The sequence below is a fragment of the Cervus canadensis genome, chromosome 17 (assembly GCF_019320065.1).
Source record: "Cervus canadensis isolate Bull #8, Minnesota chromosome 17, ASM1932006v1, whole genome shotgun sequence".
In the NCBI taxonomy this organism is placed as follows: Eukaryota; Metazoa; Chordata; class Mammalia; order Artiodactyla; family Cervidae; genus Cervus; species Cervus canadensis.
Genome location: NC_057402.1, coordinates 6,990,410 through 7,015,026, shown reverse-complemented (window position 1 = coordinate 7,015,026; position 24,617 = coordinate 6,990,410). Strand labels below are relative to the sequence as shown.

The window sequence follows — 24,617 nt, the reverse complement described above, 5'->3', positions numbered from 1 at the left end:
GGGCTAGCACACCTGCAGGTCGGCCAGCTTGATGGGAAGAGAGGATTCTGGAACCCGAGAGGAAAGTGTCCTCGAGAGAGGGCCACCTGGAGAGGAGCCCGGAGCCCCTTTAAGTGCTGTCTAGGGTGGGGAGGCAGGTGGGGCTGCGGAGTTCCCTGGGGTGGCGGGGGTGGGGCGGGGTGCGTCAATAGGCTTGGTGGGGTCCCTCAAAGGGGACCTGTGACCTCAGGGCAGCTCACGAGGTCCCAGTTTTCTGACTTACTGTGGGGTACCTGGGGAGGACCCCCCCCCCCCCCCGCCTCCAGAAGGAGGCCTGATGGTCTGGGTGCTCTGCAGCTGCGGGCCCCTGGGTGCCCTGGACGGCCCTGTGGATGGAGCAGGGCCCCAGTCGGGAGCCTGGGGAGCGGCAGGGGGAGGGGCGGGGCTCAGGGCAGGGGGCAGGGCGGGGCGGGGCTCGTGGGCAGGGGGCGGGGGGCGGGGCTTGGGGCAGGGGCGGGGTTTGGGGCAGGGGGCGGGACCGCGCCTGCCCAGGCCTGGCCAGCCTGTCTCACTTTGCAGCTTGTGATCTGGTTGAGACACGGGTGCTACCCAGGACTGGACCACCCAGGGCTCCCACCAGAACCCGGGACCTACCTGTGCTGGGCGCCAGAGGCGCTGGGCTGCCTTGCCACATTGCTGAGACCCTCCCGGGGAGCCCCAACACTGCTCCACATGCAGGGAGGGTGGAGCCCCCACCCGGCCCTCCAGGAAGCCCCCTCCTTTCCTGGACTCAGCTCACCCCTCCCTGAAGGACCTTCGATTAAGCACAAACCAGAAAAGAAGATTCCAGAAACCAAATTATGATGTAATGGGACATTTTCACATTCGGCTTCTTCATATCCCCTTCAAAGAACAGGAAGGGAACTCGCCCAGCCTGGTCCAATCGCGGGGTCCTGAGCCCCTCCCAGAAAGGAGCCAGTGGGCCTTCTGGTTTTGCACAGACAGGATGACCTCACAACTCACCCTCCAAGCCAGGACACTTTTGAGAGAGAAACAGGGCACCCCAGTGATGAGTCAGGACCCAGGGATGACCGGGGATCTCCAGTCTCCCTCTGCAGAGTAACCGGGTTCCGCTCTGGGCTAGTGGTAAACAACCTGCTTGCCAACGCTGGAGACGCAAGTGACCCGGGTTAGATCCCTGGGTCGGGAAGATCCCCTGGAGGAGGAGATGGCAACCCACTCCAGTATTCTCGCCTGGAGAAGCCCACGGACAGACGTGCCTGGCGGGCTACTGTCCGTGGGGCTGCAAAGAGTCAGACACGACTGAATCGACTTAGCACAGCTCTGGGCTGAGTGGTCACGGGCAGAGTGCCCCGAAGCTTCCACGGCAGTGATCGCACATCTGGCTCAAGGGCTGCCGCACGGGCAGGGCTGAGCAGGGAGGGTCACCCACTTCGGTCCACGTGGCCTCAGCCTGGGCGGCTCGGCGGGCGGCTGGAGGATGCGCTTCCGGGGGTTCACTCACTGGTGAGCCAGGGCCTCTCTTCTGCCTTCCACTCGGGCTTCCGGGCAGCAGGGTGGCTGGTCCAGGAGTGGGTGAGCCTGGGGGACGCGGGGAGGGGCTTCCAGTCCCAGAGTATCACTTCTGCCATCACCAGGCCTGCCCAGGTCAGGGGAGGGCACAGCCACTCTCCCTCCAGACAAGGCACTGGGAGGACGGGGCGGGGTGAGGGGGCGACACTGTGCGGCCTCTTTTGGCAGACGCAGTCACCCAGGACGGTGGAGGCTGGCCCAGCGCTGGGCCAGAAGTCACTGGGTCCCTGCGGGGCGGCTACCTCTCCGCTGTGTCCACAAGAGCCGGGAAGATGCTTCCTCCCTAAAGATGGGCTTGAGGCTGCCTCCTGCGAGGCCGTTCCTGGGGGAGCCATTCGGGGTTTGTGCGGGTTGTCCACTGGGGCTCTCTCCCCGCTTTGGGTGCTGGCCCCGTGAGGTCATGGTTCCCTTCGGTCTCAGCCTGCTGGGACTGCCACAGTGGGATACCAGAGACCCGGGCGTAAACAGCAGAGGTGAGCTTCTCACAGTCCCGGAGGCCGGAAGCCCAGGGTCAAAGTGCCGGCAAGGGGGTCTCCCCCCACCCTTCCCTGCGCGTCCTCACATGGCCTTGCCTCCGTGCACGCGCCCCTGGTGTCCTCCCCTTCCTGCGAGGTTCCTGTCGTGTTGGGTTAGGGCCCAACCCCGTGACTGCATTTAACCTCGATGACCTCCTGAAGACCTCGACTCCACGTCGGGTCCCATGGGGGTGAGGGCTCCTACGTGTGGATTCTGGGGGACATGGATCCATCCAGAGTGCCCACTTCTTCCCTCACCTCAGTCCTTCTGCCAGCTCCTCCTCTTCCGACTCGAAGCTTCCGAGGGCCCAAGGCGTGGTCCCTGGCAGTTTCTCTTCTCTCTGTCCATCTACACACCCTCCCTGGGTGACCCCATCCCGCCCATCCGTGAAGACTGCCTGCTGCTGACCCCCCTGTCCTGGGTCCCTTTCCTGAGCTCGGCCAGGCCTCCAGCCTCCCGACTGCTCTCCCCGTGCAAGTCAGAGGCCAGAAGAGAGCCCGCCACCCCCTCTCCACCCTGTCCCCCTCCCCTGCCGGCTTTCCCATCCCAGGAAATCACCCCAACACTCTGCTGCAGCCCCAGCCTCGGCCGCACTCCGGACTCTGCCCCTCCGTCCATCCCCGCACTCAGAGGGGCCTGTCCGCTCCCTGAATCTCTCTTACATCCAGACCCCTTCCTGCTGCCCCGCGCCGTGGTCCACCGTGCTCCCTCTAGTGGGCCTCCTGCAGGTCCGCTGTGAGGGTTTCTTTCTCTCACTCCAGATTATTGCTGAAACGGAGGTTTCAACAGTCTATCGGCTCTGGAAAATCCCCAGCCTGTTACCTCTCCCCAGCATGGGCATGTGTGCATTCGGGGCAGAAATCATATGCGCTGCACCCTTGTGTTCTCACCTTCTACGTCCCCTGGCCTCCCCAGGTTCCTGGGGAACCTTCTCAGACCATTCTCCGGGTCACTGTTCCCTCTTCATTTGCATTAGATCTGTGAAGCCAATCAACCAAGTTCCAGATTTCAATGACTATATGTATATATTTAGAAGTCTTTAAAAATCTGTCTGAAAATTTTTGGTAGTCTCATGTACCTTGCTCATATTTGTGATTCCCTTTAGATTTTTAAGATTTGATTTTTATAAAATTTATACACTTACCAGGTGGCGCTTGTGGTAAATAACTCGCCTGCCAAAGCAGGAGACAGAAGCGACAGAGGTTCGATCCCTGGGTCAGGAAGATCCCCTGGAGGAGGCAATGGCAGCCCACTCCAGTATTCTTGCCTGGAGGATCCCATGGACAGAGGAGCCTGGTGGGCTACAGTCCACGGGGTCGCAAGGAGTCGGATATGAGACTAAAGCCACTTAGCCTGAACACACAGACAGGGATCCAAGAATTAGTGGGGCTCTACACAGCCGTTTTTTTAGGTTTTAGCTTCTAACAAGTTTATACATACACTTAGTATAAGAGGTCAACATGGTTTATAAGCATTTTATCTCCTTAATATCCCCCCCCTCCCCCAAATAACAGTCCGTCACCACCGCAGCCTGGACTCCTGGCTCCCAGGTCCTGAGCACAATGCGATGATCCTTGTTCTAAGGCCCTGAAACTCTCTAATGCCCTGTCTCAGGGAAGGATGTGTTAGAAGTGGCACAGGGCTCGGCTCTCCCCAAACCCCGTAAACCCAGACGTCCACCAGGGCAGCGGAACCAGAGTGCACGGACACCGTCTGCAAGCAGCCAGGCGTCAGGGCGTCCCTCTATTGGTGGCAGGGAGGCCCCGCCGGCGGCTCGGGGACCGGTGCCCTTGGAGCAGGAGCAAGGGGGGAAGCAGCGGGTGTCCGGCGGGCCTGAGAACACCGAGCGCCGGAGGACTTGCTCAGACGCTCGGAGCAACGCGCTCAGCAAACGCCCAGCCGCGGTCGCCGCCCAGAGGCCCTGAGGCGGCAGCGCGGGGCGTTCGGGACCGCCCCAGACTGGGAAGCCGGAGACGGAGACAGAAGTTAAGTCCGGCGGAGGACAGCAGGAAGGGCTGTCCGTCGGGGGAGCAGTCCCGGCATCAGCGCCTGGGCGGCGCGGGGGTCGTGAGCAGTGCGTCTGCGCCGCTGCGGGTTCCGAGCACTGGGCACCCGCTTTATGCCGAAGTGAGCGAAAGGCAGGGCTTGTGGTCAGAGCCTGACCCCGCGCAGAGGGTCTCCCGGACAAGAGCGGGCCAGCTGGAGCGTCGCAGCCCCGCGGAGACGGACAGGCAGTCTGCCGCCCCCCAGACGGTGGACGCGACAGCACCCAGCCACGTCTGCCGCGGGCTGTGGGCTGGCGCTTGGCGCTCACGCGGGAAGCTCAGCTCGGGGTCCCCCGCGTGGTCCATGCTTGTTTGGGTCACTGACTTCCAAAGGCCCGACCGGGGCTCAGGAACTCCTCCTGGGTGACAGACTCCCTCGGGAGCAAGTCCACAGTGAGGATCTCGCCAGGGCCCGGTCAAGTGTCCAGACAGCAAGGTGGCTGGCCTCCTTGGGGTGAGCGCAAGGAGAATCCAAGGGGTTTTCTTGGCAGACGGAGCAGACACCCAGCCCAGCCTGCCCCGGGCCCTCTGTGACTTGTGACCCGGAGTCAACGCTTCACATCCCCCCACGTTTCTGATCACAGGAGTCCGCCTGATCTTACCGTGATAAACAAAATATGCTGTACTGATGGGACAAAGTAATAGAAATATTACCGAGCTATAGAGAAGGATGACCTACTGACACCTGCTGCAACATGACGGACCTCGCAAACCACCCTGAGCGAAGGAGGTCCCTCACAGAAGGCGCATATTGTGAGTTCCGTTTGTGCGGATGTCAGGACAGGCAGACCCGCAGAGACAGGAGGCATGCCTCCAGAGGCTGGGCCTGCGGACAGGCATGCAGTTTCTTCGGGGCTGATGAAAATGTCCTAAGATTAGATTATGGGGATGGTTTGGTTGCACAAGTTGGCAAATGCACTAACCCCCCCTGAATTGTATATTTTGACTGACTGAATTTTATGACATGTAATTATATCTCAAAGTATTTAGGAAAGAAAGAACAGGAGCTAACATACATATAAAGGGATTCCTGGAAGAACAAAAAATCAAAAGCATCGGAAGAGAGCAGGTGTTAAAAATTAAAATCCAACATGACTCACCTAGCATGAAAAGGTCTGAAACTTAAGTATTGAAAGGACACATTCCGTGCTCAGGGAGAGCGACCCAGAATGAGACGTATTTTTGTAACATTATTGTGTATTAAGGAAAAAATCCAGCAGACTGTCAGGCAAAATGCCTGAGGTCTATCAGGGGAAGAAAATCAGATTGTGACTTTCCAAAAGCAGTGGTGTATGGAGGAAGAAAATGCAGTAGTCTGTTTAGGTCAGTATAGGATGACAGCTGGGTTTTCACATTTGTCCAAGTAACTTGCACACACAGTCGCTATTGACAGACTGTCTTTGACATGAAAGCGTTTAGAGATATTGTCCCCAGGCCTCCTCATTAGAACCCACGAAGGGACATATCAGACGATGGAACAGCCAGGAGACACGGACGTTTCCTGGGAGGACGGAGCCTGGAGTAGGGACTGTGTTAAATATGCTCGGGGATACTTACCAAAGACGGAGAAACATTCCAAACTCATCCAGTCGTTTCCATCACACTTGTGCAGGTGTTGAGGGCACTTCCATAAGCTTTAGACGTAAACAACCCGGCAACCTCCTCTCCTCCGGCAGAGCCGCGGGAGGAAGGCTGACCCAGAACAGAAGCGCCTGTGAGCGGATCGGGGACACAGAGACAGCCGGGCGGCCCCCGGGACAGGACTCCCCTGCTCATGAGGGGAGTGGATCGTCCGCAGGTGACAGGTGCGGACCTGGGGCTGTCAGCACCCCTGTGCCCAGCCTGTGGTCCTTAAACCACCTCCCTCTGGAGCAGCCAGGCCTCTCGGCGGGGGGCGGGGCAGACTCCAGCTCTGAAAGTGCGGGAATCAGAGGCTCGAAAGGAGCAGCCCCATGTGGTCACCACCCTGCTTCGGCCCCTTGAGCGGGAGGGGCCCCTGTGCCCAATTCACTCCTTCCCCTGTGGCTTTTAGTTATTTCCAGGGTAACTGGGCTCAGTCAGCAGGGCCTGCGGTGGGGGCACCACGAGCCTCTGGGTGCGCATCCTTTGTCCTGGGTCCCCCCCGGCTCTCTGGTCCACAAGCTGCTCTTCCTGACAGCTCTGTGGTCTCAGCTGGCCAGCCACTGAGCCGTCCGTCTGTCTGTCCACCTCCAGGTCGCCCTCCCCCAGGCACAGGCTGGAATGTTGTGCCAGGGTCTCCCCAGTCTGAGGTCACAGGCCCCCCACCCCTAAGCGGGGACCGGGGGCTGTCAGTGGCTCCCATCTGTAGGACCCAAGCGTCTGCAAACCACCCACGCGGTAGTTTCCATGTGGAGGATCTGGGGCTCCAAGCCCTTAAAATATCTAAGGAAATCCTGGAAGACGCCCATCCAGGCGATGCAGCCGCGGGCTGTGTGGGCAGATGGCGCCACCCAGGGCTGCCGGGCTGTGCGGGCGGATCAGCTGCTTCTCAGGAGGCTGTGTGCACGCACACACAGAACAACTCGGCCCAGGGCCGCAGCAGGAGGCGACACGGGGCCCGTTTTGCACAGAGCCAGCTCAGGGCCCCTCGGGGTCCTCGGATGAGCCCCCAGACCCCGTGTAAGCCCCTTGCTTCCAGGGCCGGGGCTCGTCCTGCAGGGAGCTTCAGGCAGGGGCCGGGTGTGGGGCCTCCTCTGGTCAGGGGTGGCCCACAGCCCCCGGGGCCGGGGGTGGTGATGGAGGTGCTCTGAGCACTGGCCGCCTTCCTGGCTGGGGGCCAGGCTGGGAGAGGGGTGGGCAGGAGAAAGACTGCGTCCTGAGCTCCCGCCACGTGCAGGCGGCAGAGGTCACTTCAGCCCCCGACCCGAGAGCCTCCCGAGCAGAAGCCATAAGCAGCCACTCTGCAGAGGAGAGACGAGGGCCCAGGCAGGGCTGGGCTGTGATGGAGGTGGTGGCAGGCCAGGGCTCCAGGCCAGGCTGGCTGCACTTTGGGGGGGGCCGGTCCTTGGGTCCTCTCGGTCGGGAGCACCCCGCCCTGAACTGAGGGTCCGCGCCTTCTCTGCCTGGGCATCGTGGCTGAGGGCTGGGGGGTGGGCAGAAGGGACTCAGAACCTGCCCTGGGGGAGACTGGGCTGGGGTGATGCTGGCTGGCGGGCCTGGGGGCCATGCTCAACCCTACACTGAGCCTCTGTTGCCACAGGCAGACCTGAGACCACAGGTCAGAGGCGAGGCTGGACCATGGCGGGGCCCCTCGGCTCCTAGCTGGCCTTACCAGGGCTCCGTCCAGGTGAGTGCCCCTGTCCGCCACTCTGGGAAGCCTGCCATTCCCCGAAGGGGCACGGGACGCCTCCCTGGAGCTTGGGGGCAGGAGCTCTGCAGAGAGAAGCCCCAGCTTAGGACTTTACATAGTCCCTGCTCCCACAGGGGGTCCTGGGGCCTTTGTGGGGGTGCGGTGCACCCAGCTCTGGGGACCCCCCACACTCTGCTAGGGCTTCAGAAGTGGGGCCACTGAGAGGGCGGTGCTGGCCTCCAGCCAGGAGGTGGGGAGACCCGGCGCTGAGGCAGGACCACTGCAGCCCCGAGCAGATACACAGAAGGCGGGGACACTGAGCGCTCTGATGCTGGTCCCTGCCCTCCCTCCACCCCGGGCCGGTGCAAACCTGCCGCCGGCCCCTCCCCAGGCAGGGGCACACCGCCCTCGGCAGCCTGTCCTTGTCCGTTTGGGGCCTGGCGCGCCCTCTGGTGGCGAGATGGGGCATCACCTTCCTTGTCGTCTTTGGCAGGTGGTTCTGAACTGGGGGGCGGGGGTCCCCGAATCTGAGTGTGTCTATATGAGTGACACCAGCCCCGGGTGCACATGGCTCTGAGAATCAGCTGACCACGACAGTAATTGCTTTCTTTTTGGCCATGCCATGACGCTCGTGGGATCTTACTTAGTTCCCTGACCAAGGATTGAACCCATACACCCTGCAGTGGGACCTCAGAGCCCTGACCACTGGACCACCACGGAATTCCCGGTCATTTTTGACATTGTATCTTATGTGATTTTTGGAATTGCTGTAACAAAACTCCTTTTGTTACATACATATATCTGAAAGTGAAAGTTGCTCAGTTGGGTCCAACTCTTTGTGACCCCATAGACTATACAGTCCATGGAATTCTCCAGGCTGGAATACTGGGGTGGGTAGCCTTTCCCTTCTCCAGGGGATCTTCCCAACCCAGGGATCGAACCCAGGCCTGCATTGCAGGCAGATTGCTTATATCTACATATGGGGGAAAAAGTTACTTAGTGCTAACATGATAAAACCCTAAAAAGTGGGAGTAAATCTGATGCTGCACACTGTATCTTTTTAACAATAAGTAATAACCAGTCGTGGAAACAAGAATTAAGTGGGAAAAAGCCCCATCCATTGCATCAAGAGATGCATTTCCAACAAAAATTTACTTTCTTTGTCAGCTTTCTACCGAAATGTATAATGTAAATTATTTACACCCAAATTTGTGCTTTTGATTATGAGCTAATAACTGTAAAAATAGCCTAATTCAAACATAAAGATAATTAAGTCTTATGAAGTATAGAAAATGACATTTCAGTTTATGTACATATTGTAGTGGGTAGCCCCTGTGGGACTTGCTGGGGTCAGGTCCATCCCTTCCTATTTTTCACAAAGATGTGCACAAAATACATTACATTAGGATAAAATTCAAAGGGCAAAGAGGAATGAAAATACATGTAAATTAGAAAGAAATCATGCCTATTAAAGGTCTGTCTTTTTTTATTATTGATTATTGTGGGTTTCAAGTCACTATATTTAGATTTTGTGGAATATATTGAAAAGATTGAACCAGCACATTTTTGAAATGTCAGTGCGCTGATATGTGCAACATCATGGACGAATCTCAAAAACATGCTGAATAAAGGAAGCTTTACCCATGAGAGCTTCTTAAAGGAAAGCGCACTCTCATTCTTTCTGGTCTTCTATCAGAATTCCTGAGGGCTATCCATTGTCCTTAGGGAGCTGCTTTGGCTGCATTCATGTTTGCTGATAGGTAATGCCCTCATTATCAAATGTATCAAGAGTCTGTAATGGGACGTTTCATTTTCTCTTTGACTCAGAGGACTGTGTGCATCCCGCCTGACATCAGTGACCCTGGCTGACGTTGAGAGCTCTCTGGGCACGTAAACTAAGCGCTTCACTGCGTTCCATCTTCAGGACACAGAAATATGCAGCTGGTGGCCTGGCCGTCCTTCTGCAGGTGATGACGTGGACTTGCCTGGCCTGCAAGTGGCAGGACGGGTGGAGTGGACTCTGCTCTGTCAAACTGACAACAGGTCAGAACTTTAAAAGCATCACCTGCTATTAATTCTGTGTTTATTGCATATGTTCAGGGGGTACTATCTGTGTGGTTTCTGATCTCAGGAACCTACTGAAATTTTCCGGGAGTCCTCACACATGCTCTTTTGTTTGTTTGGCATTTGAAAGGAACGCACTTTCTTTCACTGTGGAATGTAAAGTCCTGTGTATCTGTTAATTTATGGTGGTTAGCTGTTCTATTAACACTCCCGTTTCCTTTACTCATTTTTTTGATCTGGCAATTGCTGCTGGAGGTGTGTTGGTCTCCCACGGTGACTGCCATTGAGGCAAATTCTCCCTGGTCTCTAGCAGCTTTTCTCCATATGTTTTGGAGCAAAAGGTTAATAACTGTGATGTGGTCTTGTGGATGTGTCAGTATGGCCCAGCTGGAGGCTCCGCTGTGGTCTCTGCCAAGCCTAGCATCTCATTTCTAAATTTAATTTCCTACAAGCTGTGTGGGATTCTTGCTCCTTAAGGATTTTAGAAAACAAAACAAGCATCCCAGCTTCTTTTCCCAGTATAAATAGATCTGAGGACAAGGAGGCAGTGAGGTCCTGAGTGGTGCCTGTGCTGGGTCTGGGGGGAGGTCCTCTCGCTCCCAGACCTGCTGTCCTCTGGGCCCTCCCGGGAGCTGCTTGGCTGGTGGAGAGAGGGCTCATGAAGAATTGGCTGGGACTCCTCTTGGGTCAGCTCCCAAGCTCATGTGAGCTGCGGCTTCTGATTTGATGACTTCGGTGCTCACTGCTGGCAAGCTCAGCGGGTGTGTCCCCACTACAGGGTGGCCGAGCGGTAGTCCTTGGGAGGGCCTGCTGTGGGCTGGGCTCGGGAGCCTCACGGACGGGGCCGTATTTGCCACTGGCGGCTCTGACATCACGCTGGAGAAAGAAATCAGCCGTGGCCATGGTGGGCAGCTTCATCTCCCCATCAATCAGGGGCCATGAGCACAGGCTCGAGATGCCAGGAACTCAGAACCTACGTGCTGAGCCCGATCGGGTCCGGGGCTGGAGGGAGGGCTGGCTGCCTGTGACGGTTCATTTTACTGTCACTTTCACTGGGCCAGAGGGGCCACAGCCACTGGGTCTAGCAGCACTTTGAGTGTGTCTCTGAGGGCATTTCTGGATGGGATTAACATCTGAATCACTGAACTGAGTAAAGCAGATTGAACTCCCCAGTGGGGGTGGGCCTCACCCGATCGGTTGAAGGGCTGCTTAGCGGAAATGGTCAAGTAAGAGGGAATTCCTCTAACCTGACTGTCTCCCAGCTAGGACATCAGTCTCTTGACTTTTGACTTAGGCTGAAACATACACCGTTGGCTTCCCTGAGTCTCCAGACTGCCCGCAGCAGAGCAGGGGGCTTGTCAGCTTTCATAACTGCACAAGCCAGTTCCTTATAATAAATCTCCCTCTCCCTCTCTCCATGTATATTACATATGTATAATATACAGATACAGGATGTCGTTGTTCAGCTGCTAAGTCACGTCCAACTCTTTGTGACCCCGTGGACTTCAGCACGCCAGACTCCTCTGTCCTCCACTATCTCCCAGGATTTGCTCAAATTCATGTCCACTGAGTCAGTGATTCCATCCAACCATCTCAGCCTGTCACACACTTCTCCTCCTGCCCTCAGTCTTTTCCAGCATCAGGGTCTTTTCCAAGGAGTCGGCTCTTTTATCATGTGCCCAAAGTATTGGAGCTTCAGCTTTAGCATCAGTCCTTCCAATGAATATTCAGGGCTGATTTCCTTTAGAGTTGACTGGTTTGATCTCCTTGCAGTCCAAGGGACTCTCAAGAGTTTTCTTCAGCAACACAATTCAAAAGCATCATTTCTTCAGGCTCAGCCTTCTTTGTGGTCCAACTCTCACATCTATACATGACTACTGGAAAAGCCATAGCTTTGACTAGATGGACTTTTGCTGGCAAAGTGATGTCTCTGCTTTTCAATATACTGTCTAGGTTTGTAATGGCTTATCTTCCAAGGAGCAAGCGCCTTTTAATGTCATGGCTGCAGGCACCATCTGCAGTGATTTTGGAGCCCAAGAAAAGAAAATCTGTCACTGCTTCCACTCTTTCCCCTTCTATTTGCCATGAGGTGATGGGGCTAGATGCCATGATCTTAGATTTTTGAACGTTGAGTTTCAAATCAGCTTTTTCTCTCTCCTCTTTCACCTTTATCAAGAGGCTCTTCAGTTCCTCTTTGCTTTCTGCCATTAGAGTGGTTGCTGTTCAGTTGCTCAGCTGTGTCTGACTCTTTGTGACCCCATGGACCGCAGCAGGCCAGCCCTCCCTGTCCTTCACCATCTCCTGCAGTTTGCTCACACTCATGTTCACTGAGTCGGTGATGCCATCCAACCATCTCATCCTCTGCTGCCTCCTTCTCCTTCTGCCTTCAATATTTCCTAGCACTAGGATCTTTTCCAATGAGTTGGCTCTTCACATCAGGTGGCCAGAGTATTGGAGCTTCAGCTTCAGCATTAGTCCTTCCAATGAACATTCAGCCTTGCTTTCCTTTAGGATTGACTAGTTTGATCTCCTTGCAACCCAGGAGACTCTCAAGAGTCTTCTCCAACATCACAGTTCGAAAGCATCAATTCTTCGGTGCTCAGCCTTCTTTATGGTCCAATTCTCGCATCCATACATGACTACTGGAAAAACCATTGCTTTGACTATATGGACATCTGTCAGCAAATTAATGTCTCTGCTTTCTAATAAGTTGACTAGGTTTGTCATAGCTTTTCTTCCAAGGAGCAAATGTCTTTTAATTTCATGGCTGCAGTCACCGTCTGCATATCTAGGTTGTTGATATTTCTCTCAGCAATCTTGATTCCAGCTTATGGTTCATCCAGCTTGGCATGTCACATGACATAGTCTGCATATAAGTTAAATAAGCAGGTTGACAATATGCAGCCTTGCCTCACTCCTTTCCAAATTTCAAACCAGTTGGTTTTTCCATGTCTGGTTCTAACTATTGCTTCTTGATCCTCAGATAGGTTTCTCAGGAGACAGGTAAGTCTGGTATTCTCATCTCTTTAAGAATTTTCCAGTTTGTTGTAATCCACACAGTCAAAGGCTTTAGTGTAGTCAATGAAGCATAAGTAGGTGTTTTTCTGAAACTCCCTTGCTTTTCTCTATGATCCAACGAATGTTGGCAATTTGGTTGGTGGTTCCTCTGCCTTTTCTAAACCCAGTTTGTATATCTAGAAGTTCTCGGTTCATGTACTGTGGAAGCCTAGCTTGAAGGATTTTGAGCATAACCTTACTAGCATGTGGAATGAGTGCAATTGTGCAGTAGTTTGTACATTCTTTGGCATTGCCCTTCTTTGGGATTGGAATGATAACTGAATTTTTCCAGTCCTATGGCCACTTCCGAGTTTTCCAAATATGCTGGCATATTGAGTGCAGCACTTTTGCAGCATCATCTTTTTTAGGATTTTAAGTAGCTCAACTGGAATTCCATCACCTCCACTAACTTTGTAGTAATGCTGTCCTTCAGGTGGAGTTTGTTACTCCCAGGCTCAGAGGAATGAGATCAGTCCTCAAGGTCACAGGGCAGTGGGCAGTAGGGTTGGAATCGACACCAGACCTGTTAGAAGTTTTACGTTTTATTTGTATTTTATTAGTGTCAACCTTTTTTTTTTCTGACCACCCTGCGTGGCAGGTGGAATCTCAGCTCCTCCACCAGTGATTGAACCTGGGCCCCCGGCAGCGGGTGCACAGTCATAGCCGTTGGACCAGAGATGTCTTTAAAATTTTAAAATAAAAACATTGAAGTGTGTTTTCCACTCACATTACATTTTAATCACGTCTATTTCCTCCCTTGAATAGGACATGACATGTGACACCCATTTAGTCCTTTCTTTTCTCATCCTCATCTCTTTCCTTTGGCTGACTGTCTTCCAGAATTTTAGTTTCCAGCTGTTATTAATGCCTTTTATCTTAATTATCTACTATTTTGGGAATCTTTTCTTAACAATCACGTTAAACGTTATGACTGCATTGCTGATAATTATCAAGAATAATTCTGCGTTTTATGGTTTCTTTGTTCATCATCATTCCTATGTTTTAATTTTTCCCTGTTTCTTGAATTTTCTCTTTCATCTTGCCACTGTTGGTATGGTGCTTTTGTTCTTCCGTCGAGGCTCTGAGCAGTTTACTAGTCTTTCCATATCCGACAACATGATTTCCCCTTACACTTGAATCACAGTTGGCCTGGGCATTGAGGAAACAAATGTTTTCCTTCCATAGATGTTTCCTTTGGGGACGGTTCTTCATTGTCTCCTGGTCGCTTGGGTTGCAAAGGAGCCGTCTGCCCTTCCGATGTGCACTGCTCACCAGGCGATCTGTTTATTCACAGCGACAGCTTTTCTTTTCCATCCCTGGAGTTCAGAATTTTCATCTGCGTGTACTGGGTGTGTGTGTCCTTTAAAGAAAAAATTATTCCATAAGTCAAAGAGAATTATCATATGATATCGCTTATATGTGGAATCGCAGACTTAGAGGATGAATTTATGGTTACCGGGAGGAAGAGCGTGCAGGGGACGGATAGACTGGGAGGCTGGGACTATACGCAGTGATGTATTTAAAATAGAAAACCAGCAAGAACCTACTGTAGAGAGCAGGGAGCCCTGCTCAGTACTCTGTAATAACCTAAACAGGAAACGGATCTGAAAAAGAGTGAATATATGCATACATATAACTGAATCACTTTGCTGTACACGTCAAATGGCAAACATAACATTGTTAAACAACTGTACTCCAATATAAAATAAAAACTTTTTAAATTAAAAAAAGTTATTCCTGCCTGGTGGTTAGCTGACCACTGCTACCAGACAGTCAATGGACCAAGTCTTGGTTAAGACCAGGAAAATTTTCTTTACCTAAAAAAGTTTACAAAATGTTTTATTTAAAAATTTATTTTGTTTTAAAAATAGAAATCGCATATACTGAGCATTTAAGATGTAAGACATGATGGTTTGATAGACATACACACAGTGACATGATCATTGCGGTCAAGCTAGCTAACATCATCTCCTCACTTAGTTATGACGACGGCATGTGAAATCTCACGTAACCGGGGTTCAGCACAGTTAACTGGAGCCACCATGCTGTATGTGCTAGAGTCATCCTACAAGGACTATTTTCTTTAAAAATATTTCTCCCTATTTGTTCCTTTCGTCTTCCCCATTATACCTGCCTAGGGCATCTATTAAACAGTTTCTGGATCTTCTCTTACTTCTCTTATCCTTTCCTAGAAAGGTTTATTCAGCTGCAAGTGATAAGCCCCAAGTGTGTAAGTGTTTTAAACCACGTGGACGTATACTATAGTGCCTTGTGAACATTTACCACTTATTTATCAAGAAGCGGAAGGACGGAGGTCCTGGGGTGGGTTCAGTGGCTCTAGAATGTCTGCAAGTTCCTAGGCTTTTGCATTCTCCGTCTGTTCTGCCATCTTCAGCATGTAGATTTGTTGCCTCTCTGTGACAATTTGGCTGCCAGAGCTCCAGCCATCAGGTTCAGAAACACTGTGTTTAAAGGCAGGAAGGAGGGGATGCCAGGTTGGCATGACTTTCCATATGAGCCTTTCTTTTGTATGAGAGAAAGTTCCTGCCCAGAAACCCCTCAGCAGATTCCCAGCTATGCATGGTATGACAACACTTGCTCCAAGGGAGACTGGGAAAATGAAATGCTGACCTTTTTCAGACCACAGGGTTGGAGTTGGGCAAGGGGGGAAAGCTAGTGGCTGTAACAAACAGCGGATGCCCCGTCTTGTTTTGCCTCAGGTCCAGATAGAATTTCGTGACCACATTTCCTGGGCTCCTCCCTGAGTGTTCAGCCTGGTCTGAGCTGCTGGCCTTTCCGTGAACTTCACCCACGAACTTCACGCCAGGAACTCTGATGCTCTTCCCTGGTGGCCCGTGTTGTCCTCTGGAATCTCACCATCTCTTTGAATTTTCCTCCTGTTTCCTGTGTTAACTGTCTCCTCGTGAGTTGATCTGTTTATAATTTCAGTGCTTCCCTTGCACTTTGTTCGAGCTCAGTCGCTCAGTCATGTCTGACCCTTTGCGACCCCGTGGACTGTAGCCCGCCAGGCTCCTCTGTCCATGGGATTCTCCAGGCAAGAATCCTGGAGTGGGCTGCCATCTCCTCTCCCCGGGGATCTTCCCCACCCAGGGACTGAACCCACGTCTCCTGCATCCCCTACATTGGCGTGGGTTCTTTACCACTGAGTCACCAGGGAAGCCTGCGCTGTGTTGCTTTCCCTGTTATCTGGGTTCTCAGTTCTATGTTTGCATTTGTAAATAAAAGACCAGGCTGAGTGCAATGTGTCGTGAGCAGCACAGCTGTTTTAAGGGGGTCTTCTCTGTCTCCCCAGAGCCGTGACCTTGGTGCACACCTGCCGTGTTGGCCGCGGGACCCCTGTTTGTACAGCCTGGGGGCCTGCGGACCTGGGGCATGACCTTGCTCGCCTGCCCGCGGCTCCCTTCAGCCAAGTCTCCAGGTCTCACTGGACTCAGCCAGTGAACATGATGGGAGGAGAGGGATCTCCGGTCCCACCTGGGACCTCAGGGGAGTCTCGCTGGAGGAAACGAGTCAGACCGAAACCCAAGCAGCTGAGACACAAGTGAGGGGGAGGGAAGCTGTTCCAGACGGGGAACAGAAAGTCGGGGTGCTCTGAGGCGAGGGATGCGCTTGCCTGGAGGAGCTGCGGGGGTGGGCAGGGCTTGGTGGGGCGGGCCCTGGTCTCTCTCCAGAGAGCCAGAGATGGTCTCTAAGCAGGGTGGTGCTGGGACACACGGGCATTTAAGGAGAGCAGGAGGGGCAGGTGTGGGGTGGGCATCCAGGGGAGAGAGGGCGGTGGATGCCAGGCTCAGGGAGGGGGGGTGAGCGGGGCCCAGGGATGGTGCTGACCTTGGGGAGAGCTGTGAGAGGGGCTTGCGGGGTCTGTGCCCCCTCTCCCCGAAACCTCAGGAAGGACGTTTCCCTCCTCCTCCTCCTCCTCGCAGGTGGGGCAGATGGACTGAGGGGGCGGCTGGAGCCAGGACTGGTGGGGTGCTGGGGCTCCCCCTGCCCTCCCCTGAAATCCACCAGCCATCCGCCCTGGGGGTGCAGAGGGGGCGGGCAGAAGGACCAGGCCACAGGGACCCAGCCTTGGTGAGAGCCACTGAGGAGAGACTGGCACCCCAAGGATGGAAGTGGGCCCCTCAGCGCAGAGGTGACCCCAGAGGTGTTTCTGGGGGGAGGAGGGAGGCCAGGCTGCCAGGCCCCCAAGGTGGGGCAGGGCTGCCTCCGTGAGCACGTAGGGGTCGCGGGCAGAGGTTCTGGGCTCCTCTCCCCATCTCTGTGGGCAGTCCCCGGGCCGCCAGACCAGGGTCGCGGGAGGAAGCCCGGGCGGCCGACGCAGATCACGCGGTCAGCGCTGGGTCGCGGGAGTGGGAGGCTCCGGCCGCTGGTGGGGTCGGCGCTCGTGGGTGCCCGGCTGCCCCCCAACCCAGGGCCCCCATTCCCGTCGCTTCCCCGCTGGAGTCTTGCCGGCACTGGCCACGCGAGGGGGCCCGAGCTCCACCCACGGCCCTGGCTCAGGAGACAGGCGGGCGGTGGGCGCGGTCTGCAGGACCACCCGGCTTCCAATAGGAAAACGCGGCCCTCTCCGTTGCCCCGAGATCAGATCGTTCAGCGGAGGAGGAAGGAGGCGGGCTCTGCCCCAGGGGCGTGGGGCTTCCTGGGGGAGGCGGCACCTTTGGCCGCAGCCCCGGTGGGGACGAGAGGGGCCCGTGCGGTCGGAGCTCGTACCGCCCGAGGAGAGGTGCCCATCTCATGGACTCAGCAGCCGCGGAGGTCGCGCCACGGCCCCCTCCCCCTCCAGGAGGAGGTTCCCCTCCCCACGAGCCCCCGGAGGTGGGGGGCAGATCCGCCCTGCTTCCTGGGGCTGGAACTGAGGTTCTGGGTGAATAATGGACGCTGCACAACAGGTATTAACGCGGCTCCTGGGGCGGGGGAGACGCATCCTTGTTAATATTTATTAAACCTGCGGCCCGTCATTCAAGAGCCTCATAAATATTAATTCCCAATTAAACATTTATATGAAGGAGATTGTTTCTCCTCCCCTTCAAAGAACCTGTTTGAAGCTGGGGCTGCTGGTAGCTGTAGGGGACGTGGGGTCTCCAGGGCGGGGCGCGGGGGGTGGGGCTGGCAGTGGGGCGATCCCCTCCTGCCTGGGCCCTGACCAGCGCCCCCCCGCCCCTCCGCCACCATGCCGAGTCCCGCAGAGGGGCCGCTGCTGACCGGTCAGGGCTCCTGTGTCGCGCCCAGCTGGTCTCAGAGTGAGTTACCAGTGAGGTCCACTGCACAGGGCAGTGAGGTCTGGGGGCGGAGGGGGTGGGTGAGGGTCTGGCAGAAGAGGGAAGGGCTGCCCCTCAGACAGGCTGGCGAGGCCCCGGAGGCCCCTGCAGACTCCAGGCCACAGTGGCGGGGTCTCCTGCACTGTGGGCCTCGGGTGATGACATGGAGGGCTGGTAACCGGTGGTCCTCAGCCCCTGCCCAGAGCTCCCGCTCTGAGCGTGTGTGACAGAGCACCGGGGCTCTGACTGGGTCGGGACCCTTGCCCGAGGCTGGGGCGGTTGGGGCCATCTCTGCGGCCCTCTGCTGCAGCTGGGGCCCCAGACTCCACTTACCAGGGTGGCGTCCTGCAGCGCCCTGCCTTTGATGAGTCTCGGGGCGAGGACCTCCTGTCTGCCCCTGCGAGGCAGGCTTTCTGCAGTAGTGATGCAGGTGACCGCCTCCCCGCGTCCTGGCCCACCCTGGGCAGCGCCAGCTTTCTGTGTTCCAGCCTGGGGGGCGGGAGCCGCAGCCCCGCGGTCTCCAAGTGTGTGGCTCAGTTGCCCGGCACACCCTGGTGCTCCCCTGGGGTGCCCGTGGGCAGTCGTCCGCCAAGCGGCCGTCCCCACGGTTCTCTCACACTTGCCCTCGTGGCCCCGCCTGCGGCCCATCTGGAGCCAGCTTTTTATAAAGACCAGCCTTCTCTCCCCAGGGATGAGCCGCGTTCCCAGCACCGTGTCTCCCTGGCCGGGCGTGGGTCACCGGTGCCCCCTGGAGCCCACGTGTCCCCAGGCCTGTTCAGGGCGACCTTGCTCCTTCGTCCACAGAGCCGGCCTGTTGGTAAGTCACCCTGGTGACCGCGGCCGTGGGGTCATCTACGTTCTGGGGGAGCGGGCGCTGTCTTCCTGCTCTTTTCCGGTCTGCGTCCCCATTCCTGGGCCTTCAGTCTCCGCGGGCAGATTCAGGAGGAGCTGGGGCTCGGATCTGCAGGACACTGGTCTGGACACTCACCTGGGGACAGTCGGCCAAGCCGAGCTGACCGCGGCTGTTTCTCGCTTCGGTCAGCATCAGCCCCTTCCTCGGAGCCCTAAGATGCGCACGCGCAGTCCGCTGGGCGCGGCTTAATTCCCGGCTTGGCTGCTGTTTGCGCCGTGAGCCGTGGCTCACCTCCCGCGTGTTACGGCAGTGTGGAGTCTTACCACGATTTCTGGAGGTTTATCTGGTGGCCTGTTAGTTCTACGGAGACGGTCACGTTATCCACGCGTCACGAGGGTCTTCTCCAACCCTCCCTTCTCTGACTTCATTTTTTCTGTCCCGCACGTTTCCCGGGTCTTTCAAAATTATGTTCAACAGAGTGGGGGCGGGCGACATTCTTGATTTACCTCTGATCTTGAGGACTCTTAGATTTGTCCTTTAAATCTGCTGTCTCCCGAGGGGTTTTTGAAGATCGAGTTTATCAAGTAAAAACATTCTCTTGCATTCGAAGCCTTCCAGGGGTTTTTAGAGATTAATAGGTGTTGAACTTTGTGCAGACCTTTGCTGTGTCTGCCGAGATCACTCATGTGGCTTTTTTCCTGCTTTGCTCCTTTCAGGAGACTCCGCTCATCTAAGGGCGAGCTGTCTGGACCCTGTGGACCGGGGTGTTGGTGTTATTTTGAAGCAGGTCTTGTGGACTGGCAGGGATCACGAGGAGTGCCGTTCCTTTATGAACCTCTCGGAAGGAAAAAGCGCCGCCTGTGAACCGCGAGCTGGAGCCCTCGGAGTGCAGTCCGAGCTCACACTCGCCCGGCGCTCTCCGGGCCTCTCTGACGCCGGTCTGCGTAGCACGTGCTCACGCAAGCGTAGAAAGAGGCGAGATGGAAACCGACCGGCTCAGGAGGCCCTGGGGTCCTCGGGCCAGGAAGGGCACCCGACCACTTTCCAGCCTGAGCCGCCAGGCCCCTGTTTTCCGCATGGAATGGTCCCCGGTCCCCGGGAGGGGGGGCAACGCCGCGCTCTGGAGAAGATTCACCCGCGCTGTGCCCGGCTTTCCTTCAGCTGCCAACAGCGGCTGGAGGTTTGACGCTTGTGCTTCTGGAAAGGTGGCAAACCTTTCCAGACGCTGTCCGGGACAGCAGTCAGACGGCGGCTGGGACTCGAGCTCCTTCCTCAAATATCCCTCCTGAGCTTTGTCCCCCAACGGCCAGGCCTCGCCACGCTGCCTCCCTGCTGGGATGGGACGCTCCCCCGGGGACCCCAGCTGCCCCATGTCCCGCCCCGCCCCCCTGCCCTGCCCGCACACCGAGGTGGTCCTGCGTGGACCCCTGCAGGTGGCACAGCCTCATGGCGAAGGGGTGTCCCCACCAGCACCTCGCCGTGAGCGGCCTCTGACCCCCCCGGCCACACCCACGTTCCCAGGCTCCGCAGGGTCCCTGCGTCACTCGCCCGACTCACAGAGCCGGGAAGGCTGTCTGCTCACGGTGACGGTTTTATAAAGGACGCAGACCGGGACCAGCCAAACAAGGAGACGCCTGGGTGAGCTCTGAGCTGCCAGACTGGCTCCTCATGGTTCGGGACGGCCCCCTCCCAGCCCAGCCCTGCATCCCGTTCGGAAGCCCACCAAAGCAATTATCACATGTCCTGACGGCCGGATCTGGGCCACGCGGCTGAGTCAGGCTCCAGCCCCCTCCCTCCCCTTCACGCCTGATTTGTCTGGTGTCGAGCCCCCCCACCCAAAGCCACTCATCAGCATGAGCTCAGGTGCAGCCCTGGGTCTGGGGACTGGGGAGTATAGACCACCCCCACCCAGGGCTCCAAGAAGGAGCTCTTTGATTCGCTGTCCCCCCAGCCTGGCCCCAGGGAGGCATGTGACACCATGAAGCTCGTCGGGGGAGGAGGGGAGGGAAGGTGCAGAAGGCGCTGGACCCTGAAGACTTCTGTTCATCATCCCCCTCTCTGTTCAGAGGCAGGTGAGTGAACGGTGGTCTTGCCTGTTCTTTGATGGTGGACAGGCTTGTCCCAGCCTCTCACAGGGAGTGTGGAGAGTGGGATCTCCCCGGGTACTGGACACTGGGGGCGTGATCCTGGGGCAGCCGTGAGGATGAGGTGCTCCCGGGGAGGGGAGCGCCGCCCAGGGCCCCCAGCGACGGCTGCCCTGGTTAGTGCTTCCTGCCCCTCGGCCGGGCCACCCCACCGGCCTGCCTGCAGGTTCACACCTGTGGCCCCTGGCGATCCCCCGGCTCCATGCAGGGCGGAGAAGTCGGGTGGGAGGTGGGCGTGCAGGTCGGCGCGGCTGGTCTTTCAGGCTGTGCCCACGAGCCCAGGCACCCAGGGATGCTGCTCGGGGTGCGGTGAGAGGTCTGGGGGGCTTCAGCAGAGCTGGCGCCTCCCCTTGTCCTTTCCGGAGGGGCGTCTCTGTAGGGGCAATGGGACCTGTGTCTGCCGTGTGGAGCCGGCTCTCACGGGGAGGCAGTGGGTGATGCCTCAGCCTGGTGCCCCAGGTTTGGATGTTGCCCTGAGCCCCAGTGTGGTGGTGGTAGGAGGTAGGGCTTCTGAGAGGTGACTCGGGGCTGAGTTAGACGAGGTTGGGACTTGGCTGGTGGTCTAATGGCTAAGACTGCATGCTCCCAGTGCAAGGGCCAGGGTTTGATTCCAGGTCAGGGACCTAGAGCCTACGTGCCACAACTATGAATGAAAGAAAGAGATCGAGAGTGCCGAAACTAAGACCTGATGCAGCCGAATAAATAAAAAGTATTAAAAAGTGTTAGATGAGGTCGTAGGGTGCGACTGGTGCCCTTTTAGAGACAGAGACCTGCCCGCACCGTGACCTTGAACGTCCCGCCTCCGGACGGTGAGACCCATGTGTCTGGGTGAGCCCCTCTCCGTGGTGTCCCGCTGTGGAGTGGTGGGGGGTGGGGGGCGGGCGTGGTGGAGAGGTCGGGTGGGAGTGTGGGCGTGGTGGAAGGGTGGGGGGCGGAGAGACAGTGGGAGGTGGGTGTGGGGAATAGAGGGGCTGAGGGTGGCGCTCCATTGGCCTCTCCATGTCCTCACCTCACTGGAGAGTCCCTCTGCCCCCACCTCCTCCTCTCTCAGGGGCCGGTTACCCGTGGACCCCCTCTGGTGCTCTGTATCTGAGAGTGAGGGGGCATTTTGCGGTCAAGCTCAGGGGTTAGATTGGGGCCGCTAAGGTCGCTGTTCGGACCACATCCTAGATGAGGGTGGTCCAACATGGCACGTTGCTGGGGGACCAGGAGGCAGAGTCCCCTGGACCGCTGGACTGGCCAGTCCCCAGGCCCCGGGCCCAGCAGGGCTGCCGCTCATTGCCAGGGTGGCTGGGGGCAGGCTACACAGCCAGTCCTGGGTTACCCCTGCCTGGTGCTCTGGGGGCAGCCATCCAGGCCCCTCGCGCTGCCTCCTGGCTCCAGGGGTTTGCGGGGGTGGGGTGGGGGGGGATGGGAGGAGGGAATGGGGAAGGTACGCATCCCGGTTCCTTGTTCACTGATTTAAATGAGATAACAAAGGCTTTTTATTGATCTGCATATAAAAGTTACGAAGCCCAGTTTATCATGAACAGGAGCAGATTAGTGGGCCGTCAAACCGCAAGTGGCTGGCGATCTTCTGGGACTTTTAGGCTGGGAGCTGCGGGTTGGGAATGAAGGTCAGCGGGAAAGACGGACGGACTCCAGAGATGCAAGCGCGAGAAGTCGTGCCTTCCCACAGCCAGCACCCCGCTCTTCCTGGGCGTCTCGTGTGCTCCTGTATAGATAATGTGAATTTGCCCGTAAATGAAAGACAGTAGCTCAGAGTACTGTTCAGTTCAAAGCACCGAGTGAACTGTCTGTCCAGGTCTCGGGGTGCGGGAGGGCGTGGGCAGGGCTGAGGGCTGGGGGTGGGGCATGGGCTCCAGCCAGGGCAGGAAACTCCCGTGTGGCCGCTGCTGTCCACCCCCCCAGCCCACGTGGACCTGGAGCCTGCTGTACCGGCCGCCTGTGCCCCCTGCAGGGCACCCCCCACCCCGCGCTGCTCCTGCCTGCCCTCCTGGCTGATCTCGGGGAGGGTCGGGCAGCTGCAGACTGTGCGTCGGGCTCGCTCGGGGTGTGAGCTGCCCCTCACTGCGTGGGTGTGCCCTGTCCTGCTCCCCCACCAGGGGCTGCTGGGCGGCCAAGTGCCACCTCTGGGCCCAGCTGGCACCATCCAGAGGCGCTGGGGGACAGGCTGCTGGACTGAACTCGCTTTCCTTCCCTGCCAAGTTCCTGTTTGAAGCTTAACCTCCAATGTGGCTGTGTTTGGAGAGAAGGTAACTGAAATCAAGTGAGGTCAGGAGAAGGCTGCTCTGGTCCACTCTCCGCAGGGCCGAGGCCCGCAGCTCGCTTGAGGCCCACGGTGGGGCTGCAGAAACCCAAGCTGGCCCAGGCCCTGTGCCGGGTCCTACCCAAGGCCGAGGGATCCTGTGAGATGGAGATGCGGGAAGGTCCCGCTCACCTGCAGGGCCAGCCCCTCACCTCCACGTGGGCCTGGGTGGACGCGGCCCGTGAGTAGGGTCACAATTGGCCCTACTCACCCGTCTCCACTGCCTGGCCTGCCGTGGGACCTGGGGCCAGGGGCCACCTAGGGCTTGGGGTCTCGGACAGCAGGTGGGCAGCTGGGTCTTCAGCCATCCTGCTGCCCACAGAGCCCGAGGGTCAACCCATGGCTGTGATTTTTCATGGCACGTGGATGTTCTGATACAAGTGTTTAATCAGTGCCGCTGGGAGGGAGAATGGATTGGCCTGAATTTGCCCAAAATCAGGCAGAGGACGTCAGTGCCCGGCGAGTGGCAGCAGGGGCAGGCCGGCCACGCCCCTGGGGTGACGGCCAAGGCGGGGCTCTGGTGAAGCGGGTGTCCGCGCCCAAGCAGGAGGCCACGGGCAGCAGTGAAAGGTGCCGGAGACCCTAGGGGCCCCTGGACCGTATGCTCGGCCCACTCTCCAGTTACATGTCTTTTTCCCTTCCAGATCGCTTTTTGTCGGAGTTGTTTTCATCTTCTGGATTCTGACAATTCACTAGTCACATGCACAGCAACACTTTTATCCAAGTCTCTTTGCTTTTCTCTCTGTTTGCGGGAAACTTTTGGCACTCAGAATTTCACGTTCAAGCTGGACAGCTTATCGATACGTTCCTTACTGTCTGTCTGTTCTGTGCCTTATTTGAGAAGTCTTGCGCTTCACCAGTATCATGAGCATAGTCTGTGTCCTGTAAGAGGCTTACAGAAAACCTGAATGAACTTTTGGGGCAACCCAATAGTTTGGTTTTTCATATTTCAACAAACTTAAGAGCCTACAAGGCGATTTTCATCCCCCTGCAGCTTGGTGCCTGTGGTGGAAGGCAGGCGCTGAACCGAACCCTCCTCCCGTGGAAAGGTGGTGTCCTGGTGCCGTTTGTGAAACAAGCCAACTTTCTGCCTGTGCTGCCGGTGTGGTGGCCCGGATCCACATGTACCGTTTACATGTGAACAAACTGACGTGAAATAAAATTCAAAATTCGGTTTCTCAGACCCTGTTGGTGGTATTTCAAATGCTCAGTAGTCACCCGAGCTGATAATTATAAAAATGAATAAAGGTAGGAGAGGTGTAGAAACACGGTTCCATAATTGCAAGAATGCACGTGGACAATAGCACTAATTAGAGGTCATCCTCCTGGAGGATGGAAGATTTACAAAAACTGGCCACATTTCAGAAATACCAACCTGTGGGTCCTGCAGGACGCATTCTCTGCTGAAAGAGTAGTCAACTTAGAAATCAGTAGCAAACGGTATTAGCAAATCCCAGAGTTTCAGAATG

At 56.6% G+C, this 24,617-nt stretch overlaps 1 long non-coding RNA gene across 2 annotated transcripts in view; it reads left to right on the top strand.

Moving 5' to 3' along the window:
* Positions 1–24,331, top strand: part of LOC122419584 — a 29,745-nt gene extending 5,414 nt beyond the window's left edge. Inside the window, exons 3-10 of one of the 2 annotated variants that reach the window (XR_006262928.1) lie at positions 9,271–9,486; positions 18,533–18,660; positions 19,413–20,334; positions 20,648–20,768; positions 21,455–21,668; positions 22,346–22,456; positions 22,946–23,095; positions 23,793–24,331. This is a non-coding gene — a long non-coding RNA (uncharacterized LOC122419584). Of the gene's footprint in view, positions 1–558; positions 3,249–9,270; positions 9,487–18,532; positions 18,661–19,412; positions 20,335–20,647; positions 20,769–21,454; positions 21,669–22,345; positions 22,457–22,945; positions 23,096–23,792 lie in introns of those variants that run through there. The other variant, XR_006262929.1, reaches the window with a different exon arrangement.
* The last annotated feature ends 286 nt before the right edge of the window (positions 24,332–24,617 follow it).